The following is a 19,951-nucleotide window of genomic DNA, read 5'->3' as shown; positions in this document are numbered from 1 at the left end:
TATACGACAGAATACAGTACTTCAGGGGAAAGTTTAAACATTTTAAAGTTTAACAGTGAAAACTATCTGGGGAAATGGTGGAGAAACATGTGGTCGAAGAACGAACGAACAAATAAGAACAACGAATAAACGAATAAGAACAACGAATAATAACAGAGAAGGAAATGTTTTTTTGTTTTTTTAGTTTTTATTTGAGTTGAGATTTTAAACAAGGAAGTAGGCTATGGGGTGAAAGGACTGGGAAAAACAGAGAACGAAAGTTATTGGAGCACAAAAGACGGACCGCTGAGAGAAAAACAAAGCCTGAAGGAAGGACACGGTAGCCTACAAGGCCTCAAAAGACACGACACGAATTAACACGATTTTCTATACAGGTATGAAAGATTTACACCGATATCTTCCTAGGGACACACTATAGGTACACACACCATAAAATAAATACAGTTTTAACGAAAATACAAATGGGAACTTGATTGATTATCCGGTCAATAATTGATTGATTAATTTTGTAATTAAAATAAATAAACAATAATCATAATATGATTAATTTATTAATCAATTGGCTAATAGCATACCTAAAACACCACTGCTTCATCTGAATATGTAACTTAAAAAAAAAATTAATTAATCTAAAAATTATATAATTGCTCGATTAATTGATCAATAAATAAATCAAAAACACCCTTTATAGCCAAATCATTTGATCACTATTATGTCCAAATAGCTTCCTAACTCAAAAGGTACCTGAAATATTGCCCAGATGAGAAATAAAATAAACTAGAACTGCCACTTTAAAACTGCTGGCAGTGATGACCGGTTTACTCGCACCCACTTTTGATACAACCCCACACAACCCCCTTGGATACAACCCCGACACACACACACACACACACACACACACACACACACACACACACACACACATCCCCCCACCCCTAACACACACACAAACACACGCATACATCCCCCCACCCCCAACACACACACACACACACACATGCACACACACAACACATACACACACACACATCCCCCCTACCCCCACCCACACCCCTCCCCCCAAACACACAGACACACACACACCAACCCCCCCCCACCCCCACCTACACACACACATCCCTCCACCCCCACACACACACATCCCCCCTACACACACACACACACACACACACACACCCCACCCCCAACACACACACACACACACACACACACATATCCACACACACACATACACACACACAAACACATGCACACCCCTCCCCCCACACGCACACACATATCCAGACAAATGCACAACCCCCTCCCCCCACACCCCAAGACACATCCCACACACACATCCCCTGACACACACCACCACCCCCCCCCACACACACACATCCCCATACACACACACATTCCCCCTACCCCCCACCCACATACACACACATACACACACACAAACACATGCACACGTCCTCCCACCCCCACCCCCAACACACACACACACACACACACACACACATATATCCCCCCACCCCTAACACACACACATGCACACATCCCCCCCACCCCCAACACACAAACACAAACACACACCCTAGAACACAACCACCCTAGAACTGCCACTTTAAAACTGCTGGCAGTGATGACCGGTTTACTCGCACCCACTTTTGATACAACCCCACTTTTGATACAACCCCATTTTTCATGCAACCCCACTTTTGATACAACCCCACTTTCATTGGACATGCTTTGACACAACCCCCTTGGATACAACCCCGACACACACACACACACACACACACACACACACACGCACGCATGCACGCAACACACACACATACACACACACATCCCCCCTACCCCCACCCACACCCCTCCCCCCAAACACACGCCCCTCCAAACACATACACGCACACACACCAACCCCCCCCCCCCCACCTACACACACACATCCCTCCATCCCCACACACACACACATTACCCCAACACACACACACACATATCCACAAACACACACACACACTCACAAACACACGCACACCCCTCCCCCCACACGCACACACATATCCAGACAAACGCACATCCCCCTCCCCCTACCCCCCAATACACATCCCCCACACACATCCCCCGACACACAACCCCCCCCCCCCCCCACACACACACACACCCTCCACACATACACACACACACACACACACACACACACATCCGACCCCCCTCCTCCACACGCACACCCCAACCAACCTGTTGAATCCAAAGCTTTCAGAATCATTGGAATCTCCCGCGATGAAGCTATCTCTGAGGGCCTTTCACTCACTCACCGCAGGCAGGTCGGTGATCTTTCTGTCTTCTACCGACTCCTCTCTGGCCTTGCTCCCCCAGCTCTCTCTGTGCTCTGTCCCCCAAATATTCCTACAGGTCGCACAAGATCTGCCAGCAACCCTCTGATGGTTAAACTGCCGAAATCTCGGCTCTCTGCTCACCTTCACTCTTTCATTCCTCTTTTCTCCCGCCTCTGGAACAAACTCCCACACTCACTTCAATCACACTCCTCCCTCCAGGTCTTTAAAACAGCTGTTCACCACCATCTCTTATCTTCCCCCATCCAAAACCTTGATCTTTTCTACCCCCACTAATTCACCACAGATTCACCTTGTTTGAAATTCCAACTTCTTTCCTGGAAGTCCTGGCAGTGTCCATATGTTTTATACCTCTCCCACCCCCCCCCCTTCCCCATGCCTCCCCCCCAAAGCCCTTTCCCTCCCACAGTTCTCTTGATGTTTCCATGTCTCTCGGTCCCTGCTCTCAAATGTTGTGTTTGTGTCCTTCCCCCTCTCTCTAACGCTCCCGATGTTATTTGTTTTATGTGTCTGTTTGTCTTTCTGTGTGATTAATGTTCGCTCTTTCACGAGCCTCGATCTTGTATACAAAAAAAAAAAAAAAAAAAAAAAAAAACCTCCCCACCCCCCCACATACACACATATCCCCCCCCCCCCAACCCACACACACACACACATCGACATCCACACACACGCACATCCATTTTTTAAAATATTTTCGTTTAATTAACGATATCTGCCACCCGTGGAAGAACGTCCTGCCGTGGCATGACGTCATCCGTGGCCCGTGCCGTATGTCAGCGTAGAACGAAGTATCCCGTCGATCGAACTTGGTCAAATTTTTCATGATTGTCACCAAATTTGTTGTGGTATTTTGTTAACTCATCCGAGGCAATACGACAATCGAAATCCGATTTGAAATCGGAGCCAAATTGACGCCGTAAGGTGTGCCTGCACGTGTGGATATTTTACCTGTGGAAGATTCACTTTGGAAATGCGCTCCATTTAAAATGTTAGATTTTGGATAACTTCGTCATTTTAAATCGGATTTCCACAAAATAAAGGTCACCATTGCTTGCAGATACCTCTCTTTCTCCTTAAAATTGAAGACAGGATGAACTTCAGAGCGAGAAATAAGCTGAGGCGGCGGAGAGTTTTACAATGTTATTTTCCAATGTAAATGACAATATCGTGTAGTTTTACGAAAATTCATCACAATTTGCCCAGATTTGTTGCATTCGAATGTTAACACCCTCTAGCGACTGCCAAATCCGAAGACAATTTAATTTCGAGCTACCCTTAGCTCGTGAGGTGGTTATGTCACATGGCCTGGTCAAAACAAAGTGTTGTGGTTCTTCTTCTTCAGGCAATAACAACTTCTAGTTTCCAGACCGTACATCCAATCATCTTCAGATTTTGCACACTTGTTACTCTTCATGACTTCTACTATAGTATGAAGTTTCACGTCGATCAATAAAGCGATTCAAGAGATATCCATTTTTAAAGAAATATTTTCGTTTAATTAACGATATCTGCCAAACCACGTGACCTATCGCAAATTCTAAAATGACATTTTAGTAGACTGACATGCTGAACAGATCTGTGAATTTTCTCCTCGATTGGATCAAAAATGAGGGAGGAGCTAGGTTTTAAAGGTTCATGCTTAAAAACGTCATAACTCTGAAACCATGTGTCGGATGACGTCGTGCTCGCTGACGTTTGTGTTCGTCATGGGCATGCGATTCTGCTTGCAAAGTTTGGCCTCGATCTGTTCAGCCGTTGCAGAGGAAAAGGGGTTTTCGTGTTTTCACGAAAAACAAGATGGCGGCCGAACCACGTGACCTGCGACGACATAATTACCATTAAAATATTCTACAGACCGAGTCCCTCCTATGGTGAAATTTTATCTCAATCGGCCCTATTATTGCAGAGAAAATGTTTTTTAAAGGAAATTAAAACTTAAAATGGCAATAGCACTGGGAGATGTGGCCTGGGAGGACAAAATGGTGTGTTTCTTCTTCTTTCAACAATAAAGACTTTAGCTTCGCGATCGTACACCCAATCATCTTGAAATTTTGCACACTTGTTCCAACTGATGAGAGCTACATTGCATTAAAAGTTCAAGTCGATCCATGCAGTGGTTCAAGAGTTACAAGCTTTTTAAAATTTAACTTCCATTATTTATTGCGGCCAAACCATGTGACTTATCAAAACGTCTCAAGTAACGATGAAACATCCCCCCATGGGGAACATTTGTGTAAAGTTTCCACTCGATATCTCCACAAATTATGGAGGTGATTCCATTTCTGGTTTGAAATTTTAAAACGTCATAACTCTGAAACCACGTGTCGCATGACGTCGTGCTCGCTGACTTTTTTGTTCGTCATGGGTATGCGAATACGCATGCCAAGTTTGGGCTCGATCTGTTCAGCCGTTGCGGAGAAAAAGGTTTTTTTGTGTTTTTCACGAAAAATAAGATGGCGGCCGAACCATGTGACATATGACTTCGAAATTTTTTGCAATCTGAGTTTTTTTTAACTAAGCATCTGGGGAAAATATCTCATTTTCGGGGGAGAAAAATTGTGTTTGACGAATTCTAACCTCTTAACGTTAGCATTTTTGATATACTCAATACACATGTTTTTTGTTCCCATTGCAGAGTTCTTTAGAATGAGCCATTCCTCAAATTTTTCCATTGAGCCGTTTCGGAGATACAGAGGGGCAAAGTTGAAGGTGTTTTACAAGATGGCGCCCATACCACGTGACCTATGACGTCATCATTAGCATTAAAAAATTCTACGAGCCTAGCCGATCATTTGATGAAAATTTTCTGTCAATCCGACCAGCGGTTGCTGAGAAACTTAATTATGAAGTTTTCGGAGGTGCAAAATAGGGCGGAAGAATAATAAGAAAAACTCTAGCAGTAATAATAGGTTTCTCTCCATTTCATGGAGAGTAAACCTAATAAGTAATTAATAAATCAATAATAATGAAATAGTTAATCAATTAATCGATTAATCAAAAAATTTTAAAATAACGTTATTGCTGAAGTTATTGTTCACTATTGTGGCCAACTTTCAGCTTCCTAGACCAAACATGGCTGAGATATCGCCTGGACAAACAACCAAGAAAACAAACACAAAAACAAACGATGTGAAAACTGAATATGGTACTCCCTTTCGGCACGCATCATCGCCGGGCACCCATCGACACCCGGCGATGAAATCACGCAACACTTGGAGATGGAAAGGAAAGGAGTTTACGATTTAATGTAATAACCCATCATGTTGTCATCTTTGATACTAGTTCAGTGGGATTTGTTAATTGACTCACATTGTTAATAATTATTTTTCATTTTGGTCAAAATCAACCTCATATTCACATTGTAGCTCGGGTGGTTTAAGCATTACCAATGTATTTGTAGTGTATTAGCAGATTTTCTCTGTTAATAGTTTTGCAGGGTTTATTTATAAAGTGGAACATGGATGGCAACCACTCGATAACCACAACTGTAATTGAAGCAGATGCCAACCACACCAGAGCTAATGCCCTGGAGATTAAACCAAGTGATCACTTTTACTCACGTACCAATGGCGAGTGGTGACGTAGGTCCGTGCTTTGGGGAAGTTTGGCACCACACCGGTTATAAATCGGGATTACTTTCATTTTAATCCTCCAGGAACCAAAAATGAACCCAAATGTCGGCACGGCGAAATGTCGGTAATACAAGGTGCACACAATCTCTTAAGAAATATATAATTTATTACATAAAACACATAACAAAACCTTGAACACATAGACGATAAACACAATTATTAAAAGAGAAAACCCATGCCCATAAGGGGCCACATTCACACAACAGTCAATCATCTATACAAAAACTGTGCAGAGAGGCAAGACATGGGATCCATTCCTGGCTGTGACAGGATTTGAGCGTGGAGCCAGCGAGGCGAAACAGAACCCCCAAACAGAATATGGACAGAAGGGACCATGGAACTGCACAGGTGCAGCAGGCCAATGGGAGCACCAAAAAGTCTCAACAAAGGGCAAACATCAGCAAGTCAGCATCTCCTTTGTGAGTCATCCCCTCTCATGGTGGCAGCCCTCAATAACAACATAGCTCGGCTCCCTCAACACTCCACGCTCAAGTTTCAGCACATGATGTGTGGTTTTTATCTCGCTCACCCCCTCCCTGTCATGGAAATAGATGGGATCCGATACCAAATAAGGTCCAGCCCATGTGGAATCATGGACAAATCACTTTCCTGTGCACTGTTAGTCATTACCCATTAAATAAGTCACCTTCCCGTGTAGTAGTGCGACCTACGAGAGAGAACAACGCGTGCAAATTTGGAGCATGGTTGCGCAATCATGACTGGTCTAAAGTTACAGTATTTCTACCGAGAATGTGAACAACAAGTGCAATGTCTTATATCACACAATCCATCAGACCAATGCCACCTACATTCCACAGAGAAGTGTTCATCAGCATCCGAAAGACAAAACACGGATAACGCCGTACATAAAGGCTCTTCTACAAAATTGCCAGCCTGCTTTCCACCCTACTAGAAATTGTCTGTGCTGGAGACACTACCGCAATAAGGTCATATGCCTAATGAAGACAAAAAAGCAAAATTACTACACTTTTAAAGTTTCATGTCTAAAATGTTTAAACCCAAGAGCGTGCTATCGAGAGATTTGATCAATGGCTACTAGTAAGAAGAGTTTGCTTCGCAATATTAAAGTTGAGGATATTGATCAAGCAGATAACAAAGCTATAGCTGATGCAATATGTTGACACTTTGAATCTGTTGGAAGCGATTTACAACCGCTGAACTTCTCCTTACTTCGATCGTATTTACCATCTCTTCCGCTTTGGCAGGTTTGACCTTGGGAGGTCTATCAAATGCTTAGAAAAATCTGATCTCGAAAAGCAAGTGGTCCCGACAACATCTCTGCCAGACTTATTAGTCAGTTCTCTTATGAACTAGCTGAACCTTAGATGGATAAATCAATGCATCATACATGCAACAGACAGTCCCATGACAGTGGGAAAGGGCACGTGTTGTCCAGATTCTGAAATAGTCCCCTGCCACCATTGACTACTTGTGCCCAGGTGTTCTAAGAGTCTAACTGATCTTTTCTCAAATATTGCAGAACACTTTATGGCATACTCATCGAATGATGGAGGCAATGAAGTATCGTCTTGATCCCAAACAGCTTGGAAACATCAAAGGTCCATCCTGCACAAACTTCATGAGCATGCAGAAAAGTCAGAATCAGTTATCAAAATGATGATGTTTTGGGACTTCTCCAAAGCGTTCGACCATATTGGTCACAATCACAATCTCAAAACTCCTACAAATGGGAGTTTTTTGTACATATAGTAGAGGCTCGTTGAAGACAGTATACGGATCAGGATGCAACAGGACAAAAGGAAGAGCAGAGAGAGGGGGGAAACACCAACAGCAGAGCCCAATGAAAAGCAAAATAGTAGGCCTTGAACAATATGAAATAGACAAAATAAATACCACAAAATAGCAACCAAATTAACATGAAATATTGCACGGGTTACAACAGAAACACCCACACGAAGACACAACAACAATAACACGACAAATCCGGTTCGGAAAACTTAGCTTTATGATGTGGTAAACGAAGAGCTCAAATTTCCCCACACATGCAAAAAAAAACCCGAATTGGAACATCTTGTTTCTTGGATAAGCGACTTCATTTATTATCACGAACAGTATGTTAAGTACCTTGGCAAATGCTCTGAGTGGATATGTATACATGCTGGAATTCTCCAAGGAACTAAATCGTAGCCGTTGTATTGCTTGCCATGATTATTGATTCCGACTGCAGTGAAATTACCACTGGCATGCATTGCTTCAAATATGTCGACGATCTGACATTTATTGAAAAGCGTAGTGTGTAATCTCGTATGCAAGCTGTTCTTGAGCATTTTCACAATTTGTGTGCAGACAATCGAATATGTCCTAACCTCCAAAAGTGTGCAATTGCCTGCTCATCCCTCTCCTCCACGGCTGCAGAAACCCTCATCCACGCCTTCATCACCTCCCGTCTGGACTACTGCAATAGCCTCCTCTATGGTTCACCCTCAAAAATCACCAATAAACTCCAATACATTCAGAACTCCGCTGCCCGTCTACTCACCCATTCCCGGACCCGTGACCACATCATCCCCGTCCTTTACAAGCTTCACTGGCTCCCCATCCCCCAGAGAATCCAGTACAAAATCCTCCTCTTGACATACAAAGCCCTCCATAACCTGGCCCCATCCTACCTGGCTGACCTCCTCTCCAGACACACTCCCACCCGCAACCTCCGCTCTGCTGGTACCAACCTCCTGACCCCCCCCACCCCCCCCCATCCGGACCAAATTCAGATCCTGGGGGGACAGGGCCTTCTCCATCGCTGCTCCCACCCTCTGGAACTCACTACCTCACACCATCAGAGACTCCTCCTCGCTCACCACATTCAAAACATCACTAAAGACCCACCTGTTCAACACTGCATTCAACATTCAACCCACAGCATTTAACCCCTGACTATCTCTTCTCCTTCTCCCTCCTTTTGCTTTAAATATTTCCCTATTGATTCTTGTCTTTTTGCAATTGTTGTTTTCATGTATTGTTATGCATTATGTTTTGCACTCTGTCAAAGCGCCTTTGGGCTTCTTGAAAAGCGCTATACAAAATAAATGAATTATTATTATAATTATTAATTGTTGACATCAAAACAAACCACCTCTTCCAACTTGTCAGTGAACGATGTGGCAATCCAAAATTATAATATGATCAAACTGATGGGTATTTTTATCCAGGCAGATCTGAAATGAGATGCTCATGGCAGATATCTTACAAATTGAGCAAATGTGGATGTTAACAAAACTCCAAAGTTGACAAATGGAAATAGCGCCACCTTTGGTGATAACTGGTATTGCAAATGATCTTCATTTACCATATGATATGAAGTACCAGGCTGAGAATGCCATCTGGGTGGGAATGCTCTCTATTATTGTTAAAGGAGCAACAGTCATTTGTATATGCTTCGGAAGTTGAAATATCATATCCATGCAAGCAATGATCTTGTAACCATTTTCACATCTTTTGTCCTCCTTGTATTTGAATATGGGGCTCCTGTGTGGTCGAATGGAATTACAAAGCAGCAATATCATGCAATATAAATTGTTCAGAAAAGAGCTTGTATAGTTATCCTTGGCCCTAACTATCATAGTTAAAGTGGACATCTTGTTGCTTGTTAAAGCTTGTTAAAGTGGACATCTCTCTGACCATTCTCAGGGAGCCTCCTCAGCATCGACGAGTCTGGCATTTCACTCAGGCCAACTGGCACGGTCTTCACGCAGCCATCAATCATCTGGACTGGTCTCCCATCTCTACCACCTCTGACATCAACTCATCCTGGGAATTCTTCCAAAGTAAATTGCTCTCTCTCTCATGCACAGAATTATCCCATCTCGTTTTCAGTTGTCATACCCTTCCTCCCGTCCATGGTACACGGAATCTTGTGGTGAGGCTGTTGCCCAGAAACAACTTGCCTTCGTCTCCTGGAAAGCAAATCCAACGGAAGGAAATCTCATTTCCTTTCACAAAGCCCGAAACAAGTGTGTGTCCACCCTCAGGAGAGCCAGGAAACAATATCTCTCCGTTCTCAAGACAGAACTCTCTTATCTGTCTCCCTCTTCCAAATCCTGGTGGCGTCTGGTCAAATCTGTTTCTGGTGTTTGTTCCCCCTCCATCCCCTCCCTTACCTCAAACGGCTACACAGCTGACTCCGCACGTGAAAAAGCTGAATGCCTCAACTCTGTGTTTGCCTCTAAATCTTGTGTCCCAAACCCATCCCTCTCTGTACCCACCATACCCAGTCGTACCCAGCTGCTCCTGGACTCCATGTCCTTTCCTCCTGACAAGGTGGAAAAGTTTCTGGCAACCCTCGACTCTGATTCTGCAACTGGACCTGACGGCATCAGCCCACGGGTGCTAAAATCCTGTGCTTCCGCTCTTTCACTCCCTCTCTCTGTTCTCTTCACCCTCTCTTTTGCTCAAGGTCAACTGCCATCTGCTTGGAAATCAGCCAACATCACCGCTTTGCACAAAAAAGGTGCAAAAACAGATCCTAGCAACTACAGACCAATCAGCCTTCTCCCAATTATCAGCAAAGTCATGGAATCCATCATTGCTTCGGATATGAAATCTTTCCTCTTCTCCAATGGCTTGATCTCTGATCATCAATTTGGTTTCAGACCAGGTCACTCTACTCTGGACATGCTGCTTCTGCTGTCTCAACAATGGATGGAGGTCCTCAATGCCAAACAGGAAATTAGAGCTGTCTCCCTCGACATATCACGTGCCTTCGATACGGTCTGGCACCCCGCTCTGCTCACCAAACTCTCCTCCTTTGGTATCCATGGAAATCTCCACGCATGGCTGGCAGACTTCCTCTCTCGTCGTAGTCAACGTGTGGCCCTGAATGGGTTTCTCTCATCTCCTCTTACTGTTCAGGCTGGAGTTCCCCAAGGCAGTGTTCTGGGCCCTGTGCTTTTTCTGGTCTTCATCAATGATCTCTCTGACTCTCTTGAAAATCCTCTCTGTCTCTTTGCTGATGACTCCACTCTCTGCCGCTCCATTCCTCATCCCTCAGATCGGCAGTCTGCAGCCTCCTCACTCTCTGCAGACCTGGACAAAATCACAGACTGGGCAAACAAGTGGAACATGTCTTTCAATCCTGACAAATCTCACACTCTTACGATGTCTCTCCGAAAAGACCGACTGGACAACCCTCCCATCTACTTTCTGAATAATCCTCTCCAAGAAGTTCTGTCACTCAAGCTTTTGGGTCTCACTATCTGCCATGATCTTTCCTGGGAAAACCACATTTCCAAGCTGGCCTCCAAAGCCAGTCGCCGACTGGGCATCCTCCATCGTGCGAAGTCCTTCCTTGGCACACCTGAGCTCCTCACCACATACAAGGCTTTCATCCGCAGCTCAATGGAATACTGCTCTCCCCTCTGGGCTGGTGCTCCTGCCTCGCACCTAACTCGTCTTCACGCTGTTGAAACCAAAGCGTTCAGAATCATTGGAATCTCCCGCCATGACGCTATCTCCGAGGGCCTTTCACTTACTCACTGCAGGCAGGTTGGTGGTCTTTCCGTCTTCTACCGACTCCTCTCCGGCCTTGCTCCCCCAGCTCTCTCTGGGCTCTGTCCCCCAAATATTCCTGCAGGTCGCACAAGATCTGCCTGCAACCCTCTTATGGTTAATCTACCAAAATCAAGACTCTCTGCTCACCTTCACTCCTTCATTCCTCTTTTCTCCCGCCTCTGGAACAAACTCCCTCACTCTCTTCAATCCCACTCCTCCCTCCAGGTCTTTAAAACGGCTGTTCACCACCATCTCTTATCTTCCCCAATCCAAAACCTTGATCTTTTCTACCCCCGCTAATTTCACCCCAAATCCACTTTTTTGAGGTGGCCTTTGTCTTCTTTCCTGGAAGTCCTTGGTGTCCTTGTGTTTTATACCTATCCTGCCTCCCCCCAGGCCCTCTGCCTCCCACACATCTCCCGATGTCCCTGCCCTCAAATGTTGTGTTTGTGTGCTTCTTCCCCTTCTCTCCCCATCTTGTCGACTGCTCCCCTTTTTATATACTTTGTTTGCTTGTTTGTTTGATTTGTTTGTTTGATAAATGTTAGTTCTTTCACGAGCCTCGACTCTGTATACAAAAAAAATAAAAAATAAAAAATTAGTTATCGAGATGCTTTGCACGATTGTGGTCTGGTGTCACTTAAGAGCAGACATGTTCAACTCTACCGTTCGTTTTGCGAGACTGCCGCCAAATTCCAAGCTTCACCATTTGCTACCTGCAGGGAGATCGAGTAGTGGCTACCAATTATGGAAATCAAAACAATTAACTGAATTAAGATGTAAAATGACAATATTCAAAAACAGCCCACTGTCAAACATCATATCTTATCTGCATAACAAAAGGACTCCAGTGACTGTTAAATTTTGAACTCTGATGTCATGTACCTATTTGAAACTAGATGCAATTAATCCGTTTCCGGTTTGAAGATGCTATTTATGCTCTCCCCTTCTCCCATTTTTTTGGTATTTGGATCAACTTCAACAATCTCTATAATACAGGACCATGTGAGACACAAGACCCTCTCTCATGTAAGATCCTCTCTAATGCAAAACGACATTCTGAAATTCAAGACCCTCTCTCAATTAAGACCCTCTCTAGTCTCTGTCACCAATATAAAAATTAACAATCTTACTATAATTCACCAAAAGTCCGTCCGTCTGTCTTTCTGTCCATCCATCCGTCCGTTCCCAGGTACCGCAAAAACGGCTGAACCGATTGCAACGAAATTTTTGGTGGGTAATCCTAGGACCCCCTGGAGTAAAATAGGCTATATTGTTTTTCCAATTTCAGCTTTGGTCTCCCACCTAACGTTATTGTCCCGGGTACCGCAAAAACGGCTGCACCGATCGCAACGATACACCTCCATGCCCGTGGGGTTCCTACCGGTGACCCCACTAGTCTCTCTAATACATCAATCTCATATAACATAATAGGAACAATCTCTCTAATACAGGACCATGCGAAATACAAGACACTCTCTCATGTAAGACCCTCTCTAATGCAAAACACCCTCTTTCATGCAAGACCCTCTCTAATGCAAAAGACCCTCTGAACTACAAGAACCTCTCTAATGCAAAAGACTCTCTCCAATAAAACACCCTCTCGATTGCAACACCCCTTATAATGCAGCCATCCTTTTTAATGCAAAACCCTCGCTAATATAACGCCATCTCTAATACAACGCTGTTAAAATACAAGATCCTCTCCAATATAACTCCCACTATTAAACAACACTGTTTCAAATACAGGACCATGCCTAATGCAAGACCCTGTCAAATATAAAACAATTCTCCCCCAGCTTTCAATTCCAGGAAATATTAAACGTTTCCACAAAGCTTCCAAGCCTGGTGTTGGATTAGCGGTTAGGGTGCTGGCTTGGGATTCCAAGGATCCTGGGTTCGAATCCCGGTCGATCACTGAAGGGAACACCAGAGGGGTTGACTCAGCCTGTCATACTTCCGAGGTCAGCAAATTGAGTACCAGTTCACTGGTAATTTCCTGTGTGTCGCAAAAGGTGACTAACAGGGTTGGTGGCAGGAAAGGCACCCGACTGTATAACATTGCTTCAAGAAGGGGACCACAGTGCCCGAAAAAGGCCAGCTCCCACTCTGTGGGGATAAATGTCATCTAAAGACGGTTCTTTTCCTCTTCCCCCCTATGCCCCCCCCCCCCCCCCCACAAAGCTTTCAAGGAACCTAGGAAGGTCATTGGATAGACACCTGTAAGTTCAAACCAGTGATGTGTGTATATATATTGTTACGGACCACGGATAAGATGTTGGTTTTGCTGAGCGGAGGCCCCGCGGCCCTAACAGTTACCCCGACTAACCCGATTCCCGAACGTTGGCCGGATCGCGCCACAGATATTCAATATGGAAAAGACAAAAGCGACACGGATGTGAAGAAGAAGAAGAAGACGAAAAGGTTGGCAATACTACTAAATTTATTCCTATTATATACATGCTCAAAGTAACCAAGGAAGAAGGAAAGATAAGAAAATAATTTACAGAAGATATTAGACACAGTGCAACGCTAGCTTATACAAACTTAATTAACCCAAGGACAGAACAAACAAAACAAACTCACGTACACAAAAGGATGGAAAGGCAGGAGGTGGATGGCTGGAGGGAGAGGAAGGTCCAAGGATGCTGCAGCATGATCGGCGCGTTGGGCAGCCGCCGTTCCTTCGCGGCCCCGCTCCAAACTGCCGTCCAGGCCCCAAGCTGCGGTATCTGAAGCTGCTGTGGCTGCTGCGTGGACGTCGCGTGCTTTCTCCAGGACTCGTCTGACTCGTCTGGTCCAAACACTCAACTCAACAACATGCACGTCTCCCTGTCCGACTCCTCCAGGCTTCTTGCTGTTAACTCCTTTTTGGTCCAACTTTGGCGAGCAAGGCGACGAATAGCAGGCTTTGTGCTTCCCTGGATGTTATCACGCAGTACCTTGCGCGCGCGCTTTTTATAGCGCCTCCGGCGATCAAGCCGCCGGCCTTTAGGACACGCCCATCGGTCAGCTCGCCTCGGCCCTGATTGGTGGGCACAGGCCCTCTGACCCCGAGCTGAGCACATGTTCAATGGTGGTTTTGGAGGGGATGTAATTGGCAATCGAGGCTTGGCAATGATGAAAGGGGAAAGTGAAAGGAATCTACTCTATTTCACTTGGTGCAATGGAGTGTCATCTTAATGGAAGACAAGGCCTTACCCTAATACACATAATAAAGATATAACTATCAACCAGGGGGAAATCTATGATTGGCTGACGTGATTGTTTATGACCTAATTATGGGACGCCCTTTGACCTTTATACATAACTGGAGTAAGGAGGGTCCAGAATAAAGCAATATTTCACAACAATTTACTATACAATACAACACAATAAAAAAACACAATCCTCATATCCGCAACAATATATATATATATATATATGCAAAGATTTGCGGTTGGGAGTAAATCCAAATGACTCCATGGTAAGATCTCCAACCTTTAATTGAACAAACAATGACTCAACGTTTCGATTAACAACATGTGAAGCCACACGCCTCCGTTAATCTTCCTCAAGAGTGATAAAATCATCTCAACATCCCCCTTTATGCAAAGTGGGCGGGGTATATGCAAAGTGGGGTGGGCAAAGCTGGACAGCCAATGAAACTGTATCACACCGCTCTCGTGAACGGGGACGTTATTGACCAAATTCAAAAATCAACCGCATATTAACAGCTTAAAAGAATCCTGTAAGCAATGCTGGATTACAACTCAAGTGTTTAGAAAATCATTTATTATTGTTCCTGATTTTCTATTCCTGATTTATCACATTTATCACATTTATTTCAGATGATTATTTCAGATTTAAGCTTGAGGAAGTTGATTTGAAGCCAGGATTTTATTTCAGTGATGCAGTTTGTCAGGATAGAGTGGGTGTCGGTGGAGACGGACTTGGTGGAGATGAAAAGCTGGATGTCATCGGCGAAGCAGTGGAATTGGAGACCATGACGGCGGATTAAGTGACCGAGGGGGGACAGGTAAAGGATGAAGAGGAGGGGGCCAAGAACTGAACCTTGGGGGAGACCTTGGGGGAGGGGAGCAGTGGGGGATTTGCAGTTATTGATGGAGATGAACTGACGTCTGTCAGAGAGGTATGATTTAATCCAAGAGAGGGCAGTGCCGGTAACGTTAAAGGTGGATTCAAGTCCGGTGAGGAGGATGGTGTGATCGATGGTGTCAAAGGCAGCGCTGAGGTCGAGGAGGACGAGAATGTTGAGGTTGCCAGCGTCAGAGGAGAGGAGAAGGTCGTTGGTGATTTTGAGGAGAGCAGTTTCAGTACTGTGGTTGGAGCGGAATCCGGATTGGAATGTTTCATACAGGTTATTGGCAGAGAGATGATGTTTGAGTTGAGTGGCTACAGCGCGTTCCAAAACTTTTGACATAAAGGGTAGGTTGGAGATGGGTCTGAAGTTGTTTAGGGTGTCAGGGTTTAGACCAGGTTTTTTTAGAATGGGGGTAACAGCAGCAATTTTGAGGGAAGGTGGGACGATGCCTGTAGACAGGGAGGAGTTTATTGTTGCAATGATAAGTGGAGAGAGAGCAGGGAGGGAGGCCTTGACAAAGCTGGAGGGGATGGGGTCAAGAGTGCAGGTGGCAGTTTTCATTCCTATGAGGAGTTCAGAGAGGTCAGTAGGGGAGATTGGGGAGAACCGAGACAGGGGATGGCAGGACAAGGGGGGGCAGGTGGTTGGAGGAGGAGCGGGTGCGGCGGTGGTCAAGCTGTTGTAGATGTTGTCCATTTTGCGTTGGAAGAAAGAGAGGAAGGAGATGCAGTTGTCTACTGTGAATGACTGGATGGTGGTGTTCAGGGGGCGGAGGAGTTTGTTTATTGTCGAGAAGAGTGCTTTTGGGTTTCCGGAGCCAGAGTGGATAATTTGAGAGTAGTAGGCGGAGCGGGCGTGGGAGAGGGCATCTTTATAGTGTTGTAGGTGGTCCTTGTAGGCTTGGGAGTGAACTGTGAGACCAGTTTTATTGCGGAGTCTTTCAAGTTGGCGAGCACGAGTTTTCATCAGGCGGAGTTCAGGGGTAAACCAGGGAGCAGAATGGGTGAAAGAAACTGTTTTGGTTTTTACAAGCGCAAGCTGGTCAAGGCAGGAGGAGAGAGTGTGGTTGTAGTAGTCAGTGAGGTCGGAAGGGGTGTGGAGGTCAATGAAGGGAGAAGTGGACATTTTTTCAGAGAGGGTGGATGAGAATGAGGTAGGTGAAAGAGCGTTTAGCTTACGGAAGTTGATAGTGCGATAATGCCTTGGTGTTGGGGCGGGGATGTTGATGGTCAGAGTGATGGCTAAGTGGTCAGAGAGGGTGAGGTCGGAGCCAGAGAGATGGTGCAAATTTAATCCAGTGGAGCAGACAAGGTCCAAAATGTGACCACGGATATGGGTAGGAAAGTCGACATGTTGAGTGAGGTTAAAGCAGGTGAGTAAATCAGTGAAGTCAGTGGTTATTGTGGAGTCAGTGGAGTCCATGTGGATATTGAAATCACCAAGGAGGAGGATTGAGGGGGAGAGGGAACATAGCTGGGTCAGAAAGTAGGAGAAGTCAGACAGGAATGATGGGTGTGGTTTGGGAGGGCGGTAGACGACAGCCATGACTGACTGCGTGCGACCAGAGAGTTTAAAAGCCAGGTGTTCAAATGATGGAGCAGATGAGATGGAGATGAGGTTGGTCTTGATGTCTTGACGGTGGATAACGGCAATTCCACCACCTCGGCCCTCCGAGCGTGGTTTATTGACGTAGGAATATCCATTGGGTGTGGTGAGGTTGAGTGTGTAGTAGTCCAGAGGTTGTTGCCAGGTTTCGGTGAGACAGAGAAAGTCCAGTTTGTTATCCAGGATGTATTCGTTCATATGAGGCATTTGTTGTTGAGGGACCGGGTGTTGAACAGGGTGAGCTTGATGTTGTTTTGAACAGCGGGGATGAATTCAGGTGATTTAGCCAGGGTTCGTAGGCAGGAGGTGCGATCGTGTGCGTTGCTGTGACCAGGTGTGCTGGGACGAAGAGTGAGAGTGCGCTGAGCCGACCAGAGGACGGGGATGGAGTGACCTGATTGCAAATAAACAAACTTACGACCGGAGCCACGGTGAATGTACCTGGGTCGTCGGAGGAGTCCATTTGATTTGATGGCAGAGATGCATGATGGGGTGGAGCGGGTATTGAGCAGAAGGAGCCTTGCGGCGGAGTACCGCAGAGCCATGCCAGGCAGGAGCAGAGAGACGAGACGAGGCCAAGGTTGAGGAGGTGAAACAATGGTCCCAACCCACGAGAGCGGGCCTGAGGAAACGAAGGAGCCAGGTAGGTGAAGCCAGGAGCAGAGCCGGGACCAAGCAGAGGGCAGGCAGGAGCAAAGAGACGATCACGAGGCCAAGGTTGATCATGGCAAAGCGGAAAATGCAGCGGAAATCGACCGCTGCCGCTACAAATCTAGATCACGGCGGGAAACCGCCACCAAACCGCTGCGATGGTCACAACCCACGAGAGCGCGCCCGAGGAAACAGCGAGCAGGCGAAGGAGCCGGGCAGGCGAAGCAGGGAGCAGAGCCGGGGCTATGCAGAGGGCAGACTCAATGGCCAAAAAATCCGCACGACCACCAAAAAAGAAAGCAACTGACAGTGGCCCGGTCGAAGAAGCGGCGAGCATGTGACGCCTGCGTCCTCTTCATACCGGACCGGAAGCGGAAGTCCCGGATCCCGGAAACCATATATATTAATATATATATATATATATAAATATATATATATATATATATATATATATAAATATATATATATATATATATATATTGTTACGGATCCGGGGGACGGCACTCCCGTTAGCAAGGGGGGGGGGGGGGGAGGTTAATCCCCTTGCCTTGTTAAGCTGGCCGTCCGTCCGGTCCTGGGGGTATGACGTCACGCCCGGCCAGCACTGAATAGGGTAGTAGGCCAATTCTTCCTATGACCTAAGTACCAGCGCCTTCCGGTACGCGAGGAAATACTCCCGCCCAGGCCGCAGCGTAATAGATGGATTGCGCCGAGCGAAGCGAGCTGCGACGTGGGCCGTTAACAAAAGACTAAACCCGATTGTAAGCGGTTTGGCCGAAATCGCGCCACAGGTACTCAATGGGGAAATCACTAAAGCGATCGGACGAGAAAGAAACCAAAGAATAAGAAGGAACAGGGATTTATTTATTATTTACACAAAACCAAAGAAAGAGAAGGAACGAAAGCAATTTACAGAAGAAGAAGAAGACACAGCACAAATCCTTAAACAGTCTTACTTAAACCCACAGGACAATACAGACAGACTCACACGAATAGGGAATTGCAGGCAGGAATGGCAGGAGGGATGAGAAGGGCAGACGGTCCACGGAACGGGCGGTAGGGAGGCCCGGGGATCGCGACATGACCTTGAGGTCCCGCTTGAGCGTCCGTGCTCTGGTTCAGTGGCGAAAACCCGGTCGTCAGTGCTGGTTGGTATCGCCCACGAGCGTGCCGACTCTCACTCGCCGCAGGATGTTCGCGCCAAGAAATGACTGGTCGATCCTCTCTCCCTCCTCTCTCAACTTCTCAGGTCGTGCTCCCTCACTCATCTCCCACAAAAAGGCTTGCGCTCGTGCTTATATTGCGCATGGTGCGATCAAGCCGCCAACTCTGATGACACGCCTACCGGTTGGCTCACCTCGGCGCTGGTTGGTCGGCAAGGGCTCTCTGGCTCCACCTTTGATGACGAGGTGGTGCCACGCCAGTGCTCTGGCGGCTCCTCCCCCCTTCTCTACGTTCTTGGCCTCGTGCGTAATGGAGTTTGGGGCGAAGAAAACAGCCCAATGCAACGGCGGCGAACGCCGCCGAAAACAGCCCAACTGTTACTGGCACTTTGAAGAGATGATTGGGGAACTGAAAGGGACCTATCTTATTTGAATGATGCAACGTAGAGTCAACTATTGGAAACACAGCCTTACCTGGAACACATAATAATGACATAACTATAGAGAGGTCCCAAAGTGTCCTACATTATAAGAAAACAAGCACAGCCAACCAAAACTAAAACTAAGACCAACTGTTCAAATTTTTTTTTTTTTTTGCTGCAAACCGGAAGAGCAGGATTAGTCTCAGGCAACGTTTCGCTTGTCTCTGAGTTCTACGGACAGTTCTTGGGACTTCATGGTAGAGTCTTCTCTGACATGCACTGTCAACTATGGTACCTTATATAGAAAGGTGCGTTTCTTTCTAAATCATATCCAATCTATTCATTTGGCCACAGATGGTCTCCAATGAAGTTGTAGAGACATCTCTAGGATGATCAAAGAAAATTTGATGCACCTGATCTCAATTTTGAGTCTCATAGCAAAAGGGTTGAATACCTATTGACTCAAGACATTTCAGCTTTTAATTTTTAAACATCTCTATAAAAAACCCCACTTTGATGT

Source organism: Myxine glutinosa, chromosome 6 (genome assembly GCF_964187855.1).
Source record: "Myxine glutinosa chromosome 6, kmMyxGlut1.1, whole genome shotgun sequence".
NCBI classification, from domain to species: domain Eukaryota; kingdom Metazoa; phylum Chordata; class Myxini; order Myxiniformes; family Myxinidae; genus Myxine; species Myxine glutinosa.
This window is presented reverse-complemented; position numbering follows the sequence as displayed.